This window comes from Pseudophryne corroboree, chromosome 6, assembly GCF_028390025.1.
Source record: "Pseudophryne corroboree isolate aPseCor3 chromosome 6, aPseCor3.hap2, whole genome shotgun sequence".
Classification (NCBI taxonomy): Eukaryota; Metazoa; Chordata; class Amphibia; order Anura; family Myobatrachidae; genus Pseudophryne; species Pseudophryne corroboree.
The window spans coordinates 99,370,088-99,386,393 of record NC_086449.1 but is presented as its reverse complement, the minus strand read 5'-3'; the positions used below and the strand labels follow the sequence as shown (position 1 = coordinate 99,386,393).

At 49.8% G+C, this 16,306-nt stretch overlaps 1 protein-coding gene across 1 annotated transcript in view; it reads right to left on the bottom strand.

Moving 5' to 3' along the window:
- Positions 1–16,306, bottom strand: part of ATP13A1 (ATPase 13A1) — a 221,407-nt gene that overhangs the window by 137,117 nt on the left and 67,984 nt on the right. The gene's annotated exons all lie outside the window — the stretch shown is intronic.

Sequence of the window (16,306 nt, the reverse complement as noted above, 5' to 3'; positions counted from 1 at the left end):
AGAGTGTGGGCTGACTCCTCCCTCTATGCCCTTCCTATCAGACTCAGTCTAGAAACTGTGCCCGAGGAGACGGACAACTTCGAGAGAAGGATTTTACACAGATAGTGGCGAGATTCAGACCAGCTCACACATACAAGGCAAACCAAGCTAACCAGCTTGAAAAATCAACAACGGCTGAACAATATTACTTAACCAAGTAACAAAACAGTACTTAACCAAGACTAAGCAGTACTGAACTAAGTAACCACTGCAGGATCACGAAGCGCTGGGCGGGCGCCCAGCATCCTCTACAGCAGGGGTGGGGAACCTCAGGCCCGCGGGTCGTATAAGGCCCACAAAGCCACTTGATCCGGCCCTCCCAGGCCCACCTAACCAAGGGAGATGCCGGGCGCCCGCTGAGATTTTGTTACTAGCGGGCACCCGCCTTCTTCCCCTCAGCAGCTCACTCCTGAACTCCAGCTTCCGGCTCTGGCAGTGTGCATGTGTGCCTGTGCGGTGCTATGGGAGAGATGTCATGACGTCTCTCCCATAGTTCTGAGGAGCGGGCAGCCAGGCAGAGGGCAAGGGTCCAGAAGCAGGAGCGGGGCTGGTGAGTATTGTGTTTTTTCTTTCTTTTAATGTGTGTGTGTAAGCGGCGCTGCTAAGGGTCATATCTAATGGGGTCATATCTACTGGGGGGCAGGCTAATTTTTAAGTTGATCATTTTTGTATGGCCCCTGAAGGATTTTATAAATATCCAAAGGGCCCTTGGTAGAAAAAAGGTTCCCCACCCCTGCTCTACAGACTCCGAGAAAAAAGGATGTACCGGGAGGTAATTAAAATCCTATTTTCTCTTACATCCTAGCAGATGCTGGAGTCCACATTAGTACCATGGAGATGTACCAAAGCTACCAGAACGGGAGGTAGAGCACGGAGGCTACTGCAGAACTGATTGGCCTCTGGGGACCTGAAGTTTGGTCAAAGTATCGAACTTGTAGAACTTTGCAAACGTGTTCGACCCAGACCAAGTAGCCACTCGGCAATGCTGTAAAGCAGAGACACCCCGGGCAGCCGCCCAGGAAGAACCCACCTTACGACTAGAGTGGGCCTTAACAGAGGACACAGCAAGCCTGCCGTAGAATACGCATGCTGGATAGTGAACCTGATCCAGCGAGAAATAGTCTGCTTAGAAGCAGGACACCCAATTTTCTTGGGAACATACAGGACAAACAGAGTCCGATTTTCTGTGACGAGCAGTCCTCTTCACATAGATTTACAGAGCCCTTACAACATCCAAGGACTTTGATGAAATTGAGGAGTCAGTAGCAACTGGCACCACAATAGGTTGGTTGGTTGATACGAAATGCCGACACAACCTTCGGAAGGAACTGCTGCCGAGTCCGGAGCTCAGCTCTATCTTCATGGAAGATCAAGTAAAGGCTCTTACAAGACAAAGCCCCCAACTCCGAGACAAGTCTAGCAGAAGCGAAGGCAAACAAAGTGACCGTCTTCCACGTGAAAAACTTGACCTCAACCCCCGGTAGAGGTTCGAACCAATCCGATTGGAGGAACTGTAACACCATGTTAAGATCCCAGGGCGCCGTAGGCGGCACAAAGGGAGGCTGGATGTGCAGAACCCCTTTCAAGAAAGTCTGAACCTCAGGTAGAAAAGCCAATTGTTTCTGGAATAAAATGGATAGGGCCGAAAACTGGACCTTTTTTACGGATCCCAACCTCAGGCCCATATGCACACCTGCTTGCAGGAAGAGGAGAAACCGTCCCAGCTGAAACTCCACCGTAGGAAACATCTTGGACTCACACCAAGATACATATTTTTTCCAAATATGATGGTAATGTTTAGACGTTACTCCTTTCCTAGCCTGTATCAGGGTAGGAATACCCTTGATCGGAATGCCCTTCCAAGCTAATATCTGGCATTCAACCTCCATGCCATCAAACGTAGCCGCGGTAAGTCTTGATAAGCGAGCGGCCCCTGCTGCAGCAGATCCTCCCAAAGAGGAAAATGCCTCAGCTCTTCAAGCAGTAGATCCAGAAGATCCGCGTACCAAGCCCTTCTTGGCCATTCCGGAGCAATGAGGATTGCCTGAACTCCTGTACTAATTATGAGTTTGAGAACTCTTGGAATGAGTGGAAGTGGAGGAAACACGTACACCGACTGGAACACCCACGAAGTCACTAGGGTGTCCACCTCCACTGCTTGCGGGTTCCTCGACCTGGAACAATACTGCCGAAGCTTCTTGTTGAGACGAGAGGCCATCATGTCTATTTGAGGTAAACCCCAAAGATCTGTTACCTCCGTGAACACCTCCGGATGGAGGCCCCACTCTCCTGTATGGAGAGCGTGTCTGCTGAGGAAGTCCGCTTTATAGTTATCTACTCCCGGAATGAAGATTGCTGACAGCGCCAACACGTGCTTTTCTGCACAGAAGATTATTCTTGTTACCTCTTGCAGCTCTGCTCTTCGTTCCTCCGTCGGTTTATGTAGGCCACCGTCGTTACATTGTCTGTCTGCACTTGAATGGCTCGATCTCACAGAAGATGGGCCGCTTGGAGAAGACCGTTGTAGATGGCTCTTAGTTCCAGAATGTTTATTGGAAGGCTGGATTCCAGGGTTGACCACCTTCATTGGAAGTTTTCCCCTTTAGTGACTGCGCCCCAGCCCCAGAGACTTGCATCCGTGGTTAGAAGGATCCAGTCCTGAATCCCGAACCTGCGGCCTTCCAGAAGGTGAGGTAGTCGCAGCCACCAGAGGAGTGAAATCCGGGCTTTCGGCTAACAGACTTATTCTCTGGTGCATGTGTAGATGAGATCCAGACCACTTCTCCGGGAGATCCAGTTGCAAGGACCGAGCATGAAACCTTCCATACTGTAGTGCAGGCATTCCCAACCGCGGTCCTCAAGGCACACCAACAGTGCAGGTTTTAGTGATATCCAGGCTTCAGCACAGATGGTTAAATCAAAATTACTGAGGTACTAATTAAGTCACCTGTGTTCAAGCCTGGATATCACTAAAACCAGGACTGTTAGTGTACCTTGAGGACCGAGATTGGGAAACACTGCTGTAGTGCCTCGTAAGAGGCCACCATCTTTCCCAAAAGGCGAATGCACTGATGAACTGATACCCGGGCTAGCTTCAGAAAATGCCAGACCATTGTTTGAATCACCAACGCTTTCTCCACTGGCAGAAACACCCCCTGCACTTCCGTGTCGAGGATCATTCCCAGAAAAGACAACCTCCTTGTCGTCTTCAAATGTGATTTTGGAAGGTTCAGGATCCAACCATGGGGGTCATTCCGAGTTGATCGCTCGCTAGCTAGTTTTAGCAGCTGTGCAAATGCTATGACGCCGCCCACTGGGGAGTGTATTTTAGCTTAGCAGAAGTGCGAACGCTTGTGCTGACGAGCTCTGCAAAAACAGTTTGTGCAGTTTCAGAGTAGCTCTGAACCTACTCAGCGCTTGCGATCATTTCAGCCTATTTGTGTCCGGATTTGACGTCATACAGCCATCCAGCGAACACCCAGCCACGCCTTCGTTTTTTCAGACATGCCTGCGTTTTTACAAACACTCCCTGAAAACTGTTAGTTGACACCCAGAAACGCCCCCTTCCTGTCAATCTTCTTGCGGCCGTCAGTGTGACTGAAAACTTCGCTACAACCTGTGCACAACCACAACGGGCTTTGTACCCGTACGACGCACGTGCACATTGCGGCACATACGCATGCGTAGAAATGCATATTTTTAGCCTGATCGCTGCGCTGCGAACAACAGCAGCAAGCGATCAACTCGGAATGACCCCCCAAGTTTCCTGAGCAGATGAGTCGTGAGAACAAAGGACTGCAACAACGTCTCCCTGGACGATGCCTTTATCAGCAGATCGTCCAGATATTGGATTATGTTCACCCCCTTTCTGCGGAAAACCATCATCTCTGCCATCACCTTGGTGAACACCCTCGGTGCTGTGGAGATACCAAATGGCAGTGCCTGAAATTGATAGTGACTGTCTAACAGTGCAAATCTGAGATAAGCCTGGTGCGGCAGCCAAATCGGAATGTGGATGTACGCATCCTTGATATCCAGGGATACCAGAAACTCTCCCTCCTCCAGACCTGAAATCACTGCTCTGAGAGACTCCATTTTGAATTTGAACACCCTCAGGTAAGGGTTCAAATATTTCAAGTTCAAAATTGGTCTGACCGAACCATACGGTTTCGGTACCACGAAAAGGTTTGAATAATAACCCTTGTTTTGCATATGAGGTGGAACTGTGACAATGACCTGTGACTTTTCCAATTTTAGGATAGCCCTGTCTGTCAGCAAAGCTGGCAAGCCTGATTTGAGGAATCGGTGAGGCGGGAGTTCTTGAAACTCCAGTCTGTACCCTGGTACACAATATCCTGTACCTAGGGATCCAGGTCGGACGACACCCAGACGTGTCTGAAACGTCTGAGTCTCGCACCCACCAGCCCGTCCTCCAGGCCTTGCGGTCCACCGTCATGCTGAGGATTTTGATGAACCAGAAGCAGGTCTCTGGTCCTGGGAGCCTGCGGGTGCAGGCTTTTTGGATTTTGCACGACCTCTGAAGAAAGTGGTAGGAGGCTTGGACTTTTTTGCCTTAGCGGCCCGAAAGGACTGCGGCACAGCTAAAGAAAATGGTTTATTCGTAGAAGGTGCAGAAGAGGGAAGGAAAGGTGATTTACCCGTGGCTGCCGTGGAAATCCACGCATCCAACGCTTCCCCAAATAGAGCCTGACCTGTGTAGGGTAGGTTCTCCACACTTCTCCTGGATTCCGCGTCCGCAGACCATTGGCGTAGCCAGAGTCCCGTGCGGGCTGAGACCGACATGGAAGATATCCGTGCAGTCAGCGTACCCAGGTCCTTCATGGATTCCACCATGAACTCGCAGAATCCTCTATGTTACGTAAAAACAATTAAATATCACTTCTATCCATTGTATCCAAATCCTCTAGTAATGTGCCAGACCACTTTACTATGGCTTTAGAAATTCATGCACAGGCAATAGTGGGCCTTAACGCCACTCCTGAAGCAGTGTAAATGGATTTGAGCGTAGTGTCAATCTTACGATCAGCCGGTTATTTTAACGCGGTAGATCCAGGGACAGGTAAAATCACCTTTTTAGACAGTCTGGAGAAAGACGCGCCAACAATGGGTGGGTTTTCCCATTTTTTCCTATCCTCCTCAGGGAAGGGAAAAGCAACCAGAACCCTTTTTGGGATCTGGAATTTTTTCTCCAGGTTTTACCAGGATTTTTCAAATATAGGTTTTATTTCTTTAGACGCAGGGAAGGTTAGCGAGATTTTTATTATCAGTGAAGTAAGCCTCCTCATCCTGCTCAGGTGTTGTGTCATTAATGTTTAACACATCTCTAATGGCCTCAATCATGAGCTGCACCCCCTTAGCAAGGGATGCCGCCCCCCTCAGCACATCCCCATCACCGTCTGCAGTATCAGAATCGGTATCCATGTCATCTTGCATAATTTGGGCAAGTGCACGTTTCTGTGGGAACATGCTAGGGGATTTTGCAGGAATAGGGACAGAGCCTGACCAAACTGCCATAGACTTCTTCAACACCTGAGTTTCAGTCTCAGTATTAGCTACCCTAATAGAGATCTGAGAGATCATTCCTTTGATAGAAGTTAACCTCTCAGGCTCAACAATAGGGATCTGAGACAAAGCAATACAATCCTTTGTACATGGAATGGATCCTACCTGAGAGGAAACCTCTTCAGCAGCATAGGGCACAGAGTCCCTAAAGACATGGCTATGTGAGAAATTAAACACCCACACACACACACAGGGAAATGTCAGACACCCGCTTGCCAGGGGGGCCGGTGACTCACTCACCACCGATGTCTTCTGGCTCTGTAACTGGGTTGCGGCATGCTGCGAGACTGAGCGGTCGCCTGGAGCTGCTAACGATCAGCACCCTTAGGAGCTCAGTGTCCTGTCAGCGGAGAAATGGCTCAGACCCCGCAGAGCGGACACTACTTCCCCCTCCCCCCCCTTAGTCCCACGACGCAGGGAGGCTGTTACAAGCAGCCTCCCTGTGCCTAAATGAACTCTTAGGAAAAAATTAGATTTTACTCACCGGTAAATCTATTTCTCGTAGTCCGTAGTGGATGCTGGGGACTCCGTAAGGACCATGGGGAATAGATGGGCTCCGCAGGAGACTGGGCACTCTAAAGAAAGATTTAGTACTACCTGGTGTGCACTGGCTCCTCCCTCTATGCCCCTCCTCCAGACCTCAGTTAAGGAAACTGTGCCCGGAAGAGCTGACATTACAAGGAAAGGATTTTGGAATCCAGGGTAAGACTCATACCAGCCACACCAATCATACCGTATAACTCGTGATAAACTTACCCAGTTAACAGTATGAACAACAAACAAGCATCACTCAACTGATGCCACAAAACATAACCGTTTAGTAAGCAATAACTATATACACGTATTGCAGAAAGTCCGCACTTGGGACGGGCGCCCAGCATCCACTACGGACTACGAGAAATAGATTTACCGGTGAGTAAAATCTTATTTTCTCTAACGTCCTAGTGGATGCTGGGGACTCCGTAAGGACCATGGGGATTATACCAAAGCTCCCAAACGGGCGGGAGAGTGCGGATGACTATGCAGAACCGAATGGGCAAACTCAAGGTCCTCCTCAGCCAGGGTATCAAACTTGTAGAATTTTGCAAATGTGTTTGAACCCGACCAAGTAGCAGCTCGGCAAAGCTGTAATGCCGAGACCCCTCGGGCAGCCGCCCAAGAAGAGCCCACCTTTCTTGTGGAATGGGCTTTCACTGATTTTGGACGCGGCAATCCAGCCGCAGAATGAGCCTGCTGAATCGTGCCACAGATCCAGCGAGCAATAGTTTGCTTGGAAGCAGGAGCACCCAGCTTGTTGGATACATACAGGACAAACAGCGAGTCAGTCTTCCTGACTCCAGCCGTTCTGGTCACATAAATCTTCAAAGCCCAGACTACGTCAAGCAACTTGGAATCCTCCAAGTCACAAGTAGCCGCAGGCACCACAATAGGTTGGTTCAAATGAAAGGATGACCCCACCTTTGGCAGAAATTGCGGACGTGTCCGCAATTCTGCCCTATCCATATGGAAAACCAGATAGGGGCTTTTACATGACAAAGCCGCCAATTCTGACACACGCCTAGCCGAAGCTAAGGCCAACAGCGTGACCACTTTCCACGTGAGATACTTTAGCTCCACGGTCTTAAGTGGCTCACACCAGTGGGATTTCAGGAAACTCAACACCACGTTAAGATCCCAAGGTGCCACTGGTGGCACAAAAGGGGGCTGAATATGTAGCACTCCCTTAACAAATGTCTGAACCTCAGGCAGTGAAGCCAGTTCTTTTTGGAAGAAAATGGATAGGGCCGAAATCTGGACCTTTATGGACCCTAATTTTAGGCCCATAGTCACTCCTGACTGTAGGAAGTGCAGGAATCGACCCAGCTGGAATTCCTCTGTAGGGGCCTTCCTGGCCTCACACCAAGCAACATATTTTCGCCATATACGGTAATAATGCTTTGCTGTCACGTCCTTCCTAGCCTTTATCAGCGTAGGAATAACTTCATCCGGAATGCCTTTTTCCGCTAGGATCCGGCGTTCAACCGCCATGCCGTTAAACGCAGCCGCGGTAAGTCTTGGAACAGACAGGGCCCTTGTTGTAACAGGTCCTGTCTGAGAGGCAGAGGCCACGGGTCCTCAATGAGCATTTCTTGCAATTCGGGGTACCAAGTCCTTCTTGGCCAATCCGGAACAATGAGTATTGTTCTCACTCCTCTTTTTCTTACGATTCTCAGCACCTGTGGTATGAGAGGAAGAGGAGGAAACGCATAGACCGACTGGAACACCCACGGTGTTACTAGTGCGTCCACAGCTATCGCCTGAGGGTCCCTTGACCTGGCGCAATAATAAGATTTTACTCACCGGTAAATATATTTCTCGTAGTCCGTAGTGGATGCTGGGACTCCGTAAGGACCATGGGGAATTAGCGGCTCCGCAGGAGACTGGGCACAACTAAAGAAAGCTTTAGGACTACCTGGTGTGCACTGGCTCCTCCCACTAAGACCCTCCTCCAGACCTCAGTTAGGATACTGTGCCCAGAAGAGCTGACACAATAAGGAAGGATTTTGAATCTCTGGTAAGACTCATACCAGCCACACCAATCACACCGTATAACTCGTGATACTATACCCAGTTACCAGTATGAAATATAACTGAGCCTCTCAACAGATGGCTCAACAATAACCCTTTAGTTAGGCAATAACTATAAACAAGTATTGCAGACAATCCGCACTTGGGATGGGAGCCCAGCATCCACTACGGACTATGAGAAATAGATTTACCGGTGAGTAAAATCTTATTTTCTCTGACGTCCTAAGTGGATGCTGGGACTCCGTAAGGACCATGGGGATTATACCAAAGCTCCCAAACGGGCGGGAGAGTGCGGATGACTCTGCAGCACCGAATGAGCAAACTCTAGGTCCTCCTCAGCCAGGGTATCAAACTTGTAGACTCTTACAAAAATGTTTTAACCCGACCAAGTAACAGCTCGGCAAAGTTGTAAAGCCGAGACCCCTCGGGCAGCCGCCCAAGAAGAGCCCACTTTCCTCGTGGAATGGGCTTTTACAGATTTAGGGTGCGGCAGTCCAGCCGCAGAATGTGCAAGTTGAATCGTGCAACAGATCCAGCGAGCAATCGTCTGCTTAGAAGCAGGAGCACCCAGCTTGTTGGGTGCATACAGGAGAAATAGCGAGTCAGTTTTCCTGACTCCAGCTGTCCTGGAAACATATACCTTTCAGGGCCCTGACTACGTCCAGTAACTTGGAATCCTCCAAGTCCCAAGTAGCCGCAGGCACCACAATAGGTTGGTTCACATGAAAAACTGATACCACCTTAAGAAGGAATTGGGAACGAGTCCTCAATTCCGCCTTATCCATATAAAACACAGATAAGGGCTTTTGTATGACAAAGCCGCCAATTCTGGTACACGCCTGGCCGACGCCAAGGCCCACAGAATGACCACTTTCCACGTGAGGTATTATAGCTCCACGGATTTAAGTGGCTCAACCCAATGCGACTTCAGGAAATCCAACACCACGTTGAGATCCCAAGGTGCCACTGGAGGCACAAACGGGGGCTGACTATGCAGCACTCCCTTAACAAATGTCTGAACTTCAGGCAGTGAAGCCAGTTCAATTTTGGAAGAAAATCGATAGAGCCGAAATCTGGACCTTAATGGAACCCAATTTTAGGCCCATAGTCACCTCTGACTGTAGGAAGTGCAGAAATCGACCTAGCTGAAATTTCTCCTTTGGGGCCTTCCTGGCCTCACAGTACGCAACATATTTCCGCCATATGCGGTGATAATGGTTTTCGTTCACTTCTTTCCTAGCTTTAAATAGCGTAGGGATAACTTCCTCCGGAATTCCCTTTTCCTTCAGGATCCGGCGTCCAACCGCCATGCCGTCAAACGCAGCCGCGGTACGTTTTGGAACAGACAGGCCCCCTGCTGCAGCAGGTCCTGTCTGAGCGGCAGAGGCCATGGGTCCTCTGAGATCATTTCTTGGAGTTCTGGTTACCAAGCTCTTCTTGGCCAACCCGGAACAATGAGTATAGTTCTTACTCCTCTCCTTCTTATTATTCTCATTACCCTGGGTAAGAGAGGCAGAGAAGAGAACACATACACCGACTGGTACACCCACGGTGTTACCAGAGCGTCCACAGCTATCGCCTGAGGGTCCTTGACCTGGCGCAATATCTTTGTAACTTTTAGTTGAGGCAGGACGCCATCATGTCCACCTGTGGCCTTTCCCCACGGTGTACAATCATTTGGAAGACTTCTGGATGAAGTCCCCACTCTCCCGGGTGGAGGTCGTGTCTTCTGAGAAAGTCTGCTTCTCAGTTGTCCACTCCGGGAATGAACACTGCTGACAGTGCTAACACATGATTTTCCGCCCATCGGAGAATCCTTGTGGCTTCTGCCATCGCCATCCTGCTTCTTGTGCCGCCCTGTCGGTTTACATGAGCGACCGCCGTGATGTTGTCTGACTGGATCAGCACCGGTCGGTGTTGAAGCAGGGGTCTAGCCTGACTTAGGGCATTGTAAATAAGATTTTACTTACCGATAAATCTATTTCTCGGAGTCCGTAGTGGATGCTGGGGTTCCTGAAAGGACCATGGGGGAATAGCGGCTCCGCAGGAGACAGGGCACAAAAAGTAAAGCTTTTCCAGATCAGGTGGTGTGCACTGGCTCCTCCCCCTATGACCCTCCTCCAGACTCCAGTTAGGTACTGTGCCCGGACGAGCGTACACAATAAGGGAGGATTTTGAATCCCGGGTAAGACTCATACCAGCCACACCAATCACACCGTACAACTTGTGATCTAAACCCAGTTAACAGTATGATAACAGCGGAGCCTCTGAAAGATGGCTTCCTTCAACAATAACCCGAATTAGTTAACAATAACTATGTACAATTATTGCAGATAATCCGCACTTGGGATGGGCGCCCAGCATCCACTACGGACTCCGAGAAATAGATTTATCGGTAAGTAAAATCTTATTTTCTCTATCGTCCTAGTGGATGCTGGGGTTCCTGAAAGGACCATGGGGATTATACCAAAGCTCCCAAACGGGCGGGAGAGTGCGGATGACTCTGCAGCACCGAATGAGAGAACTCCAGGTCCTCCTTAGCCAGAGTATCAAATTTGTAAAATTTTACAAACGTGTTCTCCCCTGACCACGTAGCTGCTCGGCAAAGTTGTAATGCCGAGACCCCTCGGGCAGCCGCCCAAGATGAGCCCACCTTCCTTGTGGAGTGGGCCTTTACAGATTTAGGCTGTGGCAGGCCTGCCACAGAATGTGCAAGTTGGATTGTGCTACAGATCCAACGAGCAATCGTCTGCTTAGACGCAGGAGCACCCATCTTGTTGGGTGCATACAATATAAACAACGAGTCAGATTTTCTGACTCCAGCTGTCCTTGCAATATATATTTTTAATGCTCTGACAACGTCCAGTAACTTGGAGTCCTCCAAGTCACTTGTAGCCGCAGGCACTACAATAGGCTGGTTCAGATGAAATGCTGACACCACCTTAGGGAGAAAATGCGGACGAGTCCGCAGTTCTGCCCTGTCCGAATGGAAAATCAGATATGGGCTTTTGTAAGATAAAGCTGCCAGTTCTGACACTCTCCTGGCCGAAGCCAGGGCTAGAAGCATGGTCACTTTCCATGTGAGATATTTCAAATCCACCTTTTTTAGTGGTTCAAACCAATGCGATTTTAGAAAGTCCAAAACCACATTGAGATCCCACGGTGCCACTGGAGGCACCACAGGAGGCTGTATATGCAGCACTCCCTTAACAAAGGTCTGGACTTCAGGGACTGAAGCCAATTCTTTTTGAAAGAAAATCGACAGGGCCGAAATTTGAACCTTAATAGATCCCAATTTGAGACCCATAGACAATCCTGATTGCAGGAAATGTAGGAATCGACCCAGTTGAAATTCCTCCGTCGGAGCACTCCGATCTTCGCACCACGCAACATATTTTCGCCAAATTCGGTGATAATGTTGCACGGTTACTTCCTTCCTTGCTTTAATCAAAGTAGGAATGACTTCTTCCGGCATGCCTTTTTCCTTTAGGATCCGGCGTTCAACCGCCATGCCGTCAAACGCAGCCGCGGTAAGTCTTGAAACAGACAGGGACCCTGCTGAAGCAAGTCCCTCCTTAGAGGTAGAGGCCACGGATCTTCCGTGATCATCTCTTGAAGTTCCGGGAACCAAGTCCTTCTTGGCCAATCCGGAACCACTAGTATCGTTCTCACGCCTCTTTGCCGTATAATTCTCAATACTTTTGGTATGAGAGGCAGAGGAGGAAACACATACACCGACTGGTACACCCAAGGCGTTACCAGCGCGTCCACAGCTATTGCCTGCGGATCTCTTGACCTGGCGCAATACCTGTCCAGTTTTTTGTTGAGGCGAGACGCCATCATGTCCACCATTGGTCTTTCCCAACGGGTTACCAGCATGTGGAAGACTTCTGGATGAAGTCCCCACTCTCCCGGGTGAAGATCGTGTCTGCTGAGGAAGTCTGCTTCCCAGTTGTCCACTCCCGGGATGAACACTGCTGACAGTGCTATCACATGATTCTCTGCCCAGCGAAGAATCCTTGCAGCTTCTGCCATTGCACTCCTGCTTCTTGTGCCGCCCTGTCTGTTCACATGGGCGACTGCCGTGATGTTGTCCGACTGGATCAACACCGGTTTTCCTTGAAGCAGAGGTTCTGCCTGGCTTAGAGCATTGTATATTGCTCTTAGTTCCAGAATGTTTATGTGAAGAGACGTTTCCAGGCTCGTCCATACTCCCTGGAAGTTTCTTCCTTGTGTGACTGCTCCCCAGCCTCTCAGGCTGGCGTCCGTGGTCACCAGGATCCAATCCTGTATGCCGAATCTGCGGCCCTCCAATAGATGAGGACTCTGCAACCACCACAGAAGAGACACCCTTGTCCTTGGAGACAGGGTTATCCGTAGGTGCATCTGAAGATGCGACCCTGACCATTTGTCCAACAGATCCCTTTGGAAAATTCTTGCGTGGAATCTGCCGAATGGAATTGCTTCGTAAGAAGCCACCATTTTTCCCAGGACTCTTGTGCATTGATGTACAGACACCTTTCCTGGTTTTAGGAGGTTCCTGACAAGCTCGGATAACTCCTTGGCTTTTTCCTCCGGGAGAAAAACCTTTTTCTGAACCGTGTCCAGAATCATCCCTAGGAACAGCAGACGAGTTGTCGGCATTAACTGGGATTTTGGAATATTCAGAATCCACCCGTGCTGTTTTAGCACTTCTTGAGACAGTGCTAATCCCATCTCTAGCTGTTCTCTGGACCTTGCCCTTATTAGGAGATCGTCCAAGTATGGGATAATTAATACGCCTTTTCTTCGAAGAAGAATCATCATCTCGGCCATTACCTTTGTAAAGACCCGAGGTGCCGTGGACAATCCGAACGGCAGCGTCTGAAACTGATAGTGACAGTTTTGTACAACGAACCTGAGGTACCCCTGGTGTGAGGGGTAAATTGGAACGTGGAGATACGCATCCTTGATGTCCAAGGATACCATAAAGTCCCCCTCTTCCAGGTTCGCTATCACTGCTCTGAGTGACTCCATCTTGAACTTGAACTTCTTTATGTACAGGTTCAAGGACTTCAGATTTAGAATAGGCCTTACCGAGCCATCCGGCTTCGGTACCACAAAAAGAGTGGAATAATACCCCTTCCCTTGTTGTAGAAGAGGTACCTTGACTATCACCTGCTGAGAGTACAGCTTGTGAATGGCTTCCAAAACCGTCTCCCTTTCGGAGGGGGACGTTGGTAAAGCAGACTTCAGGAAACGGCGAGGTGGATCTGTCTCTAATTCCAACCTGTACCCCTGAGATATTATCTGCAGGATCCAGGGATCTACTTGCGAGTGAGCCCACTGCGCGCTGTAATTTTTGAGACGACCCCCCACCGTCCCCGAGTCCGCTTGAGAAGCCCCAGCGTCATGCTGAGGCTTTTGTAGAAGCCGGGGAGGGCTTCTGTTCCTGGGAAGGAGCTGCCTGTTGCTGTCTCTTCCCTCGACCTCTGCCTCGTGGCAGATATGAATAGCCCTTTGCTCTCTTATTTTTAAAGGAACGAAAGGGCTGCGGTTGAAAGGTCGGTGCCTTTTTCTGTTGGGGAGTGACTTGAGGTAGAAAGGTGGATTTCCCGGCTGTAGCCGTGGCCACCAAATCTGATAGACCGACTCCAAATAACTCCTCCCCTTTATACTGCAAAACTTCCATATGCCGTTTTGAATCCGCATCGCCTGTCCACTGTCGCGTCCATAAAGTTCTTCTGGCCGAAATGGACATAGCACTTACCCGTGATGCCAGTGTGCAGATATCCCTCTGTGCATCACGCATATAAAGAAATGCATCCTTTATTTGCTCTAACGACAGTAAAATATTGTCCCTGTCCAGGGTATCAATATTTTCAATCAGGGACTCTGACCAAACTACCCCAGCACTGCACATCCAGGCAGTCGCTATAGCTGGTCGTAGTATAACACCTGCATGTGTGTATATACTTTTTTGGATATTTTCCATCCTCCTATCTGATGGATCTTTAAGTGCGGCCGTCTCAGGAGAGGGTAACGCCACTTGTTTAGATAAGCGTGTTAGCGCCTTGTCCACCCTAGGAGGTGTTTCCCAGCGCTCCCTAACCTCTGGCGGGAAAGGGTATAATGCCAATAATTTCTTTGAAATTATCAGCTTTTTATCAGGGGCAACCCACGCTTCATTACACACGTCATTTAATTCTTCTGATTCAGGAAAAACTATAGGTAGTTTTTTCACACCCCACATAATACCCTGTTTAGTGGTACCTGTAGTATCAGCTAAATGTAACGCCTCCTTCATTGCCAAAATCATATAACGTGTGGCCCTACTGGAAAATACGGTTGATTCGTCACCGTCACCACTGGAGTCATCGCCTGTGTCTGGGTCTGTGTCGACCGACTGAGGCAAAGGGCGTTTCACAGCCCCTGACGGTGTTTGAGTCGCCTGGACAGGCACTAATTGATTGTCCGGCCGTCTCATGTCGTCAAACGACTGCTTTAGCGTGTTGACACTATCCCGTAGTTCCATAAATAAAGGCATCCATTCCGGTGTCGACTCCCTAGGGGGTGACATCCTCATATTTGGCAATTGCTCCGCCTCCACGCCAATATCGTCCTCATACATGTCGACACACACGTACCGACACACAGCAGACACACAGGGAATGCTCCTAACGAAGACAGGACCCACTAGCCCTTTGGGGAGACAGAGGGAGAGTTTGCCAGCACACACCAAAAGCGCTATATATATATATATCAGGGATAGCCTTATAATAAGTGCTCCCTTATAGCTGCTTTGTTATATCAAAATATCGCCATAAATTTGCCCCCCCTCTCTGTTTTACCCTGTTTCTGTAGTGCAGTGCAGGGGAGAGACTTGGGAGCCGTCCTGACCAGCGGAGCTGTGAGAGGAAATGGCGCCGTGTGCAGAGGAGATAGGCCCCGCCCCTTTTCTGGCGGGCTCGTCTCCCGCTATTTAGAGAAATCAGGCAGGGGTTAAATATCTCCATATAGCCTCTGGGGGCTATATGTGAGGTATTTTTAGCCTTTATATAGGTTACATTTGCCTCCCAGGGCGCCCCCCCCCAGCGCCCTGCACCCTCAGTGACCGCGTGTGAAGTGTGCTGAGAGGAAAATGGCGCACAGCTGCAGTGCTGTGCGCTACCTTTAGAAGACTGCAGGAGTCTTCAGCCGCCGATTTTGGACCTCTTCTGACTTCAGCATCTGCAAGGGGGCCGGCGGCGCGGCTCCGGTGACCATCCAGGCTGTACCCGTGATCGTCCCTCTGGAGCTTGATGTCCAGTAGCCAAGAAGCCAATCCATCCTGCACGCAGGTGAGTTGACTCCTTCTCCCCTCAGTCCCTCGCTGCAGTGATCCTGTTGCCAGCAGGAATCACTGTAAAATAAAAAACCTAGCTAAACTTTTTCTAAGCAGCTCTTTAGGAGAGCCACCTAGATTGCACCCTTCTCGGCCGGGCACAAAAATCTAACTGGAGTCTGGAGGAGGGTCATAGGGGGAGGAGCCAGTGCACACCACCTGATCTGGAAAAGCTTTACTTTTTGTGCCCTGTCTCCTGCGGAGCCGCTATTCCCCCATGGTCCTTTCAGGAACCCCAGCATCCACTAGGACGATAGAGAAAATGGCCCTTAGTTCCAGAATATTTATGTGTAGGGAAGTCTCCTGACTTTTCCATAGCCTTGGAAGTTTCTTCCCTGTGTGACTGCCCCCCAGCCTTGAAGGCTGGCATCCGTGGTCACCAGGACCCAGTCCTGCATGCCGAATCTGCGGCCCCCTAGAAGATGAGCACTCTGCAGCCACCACAACAGCGACACCCTGGCCCTTGGAGACAGGGTTATCCGCCGATGCATCTGAAGATGCGACCCGGACCACTTGTCCAACAGATCCCACTGGAAAATCCTTGCATGGGACCTGGCAAATGGAATTTCTTCGTAAGAAGCTACCATCATTCCCAGGGCTCGCGTGCATTGATGCACCGACACCTGTATACGTATTAGGAGTATTAGGAGGTCTCTGTCTAGAGACGACAACTCCTTGGACTTCTCCTCCAGGAGAAACCCTTTTTATCCTGTTCTGTGTCCAGAACCATACCCAGGAACAGTAGACGCGTCG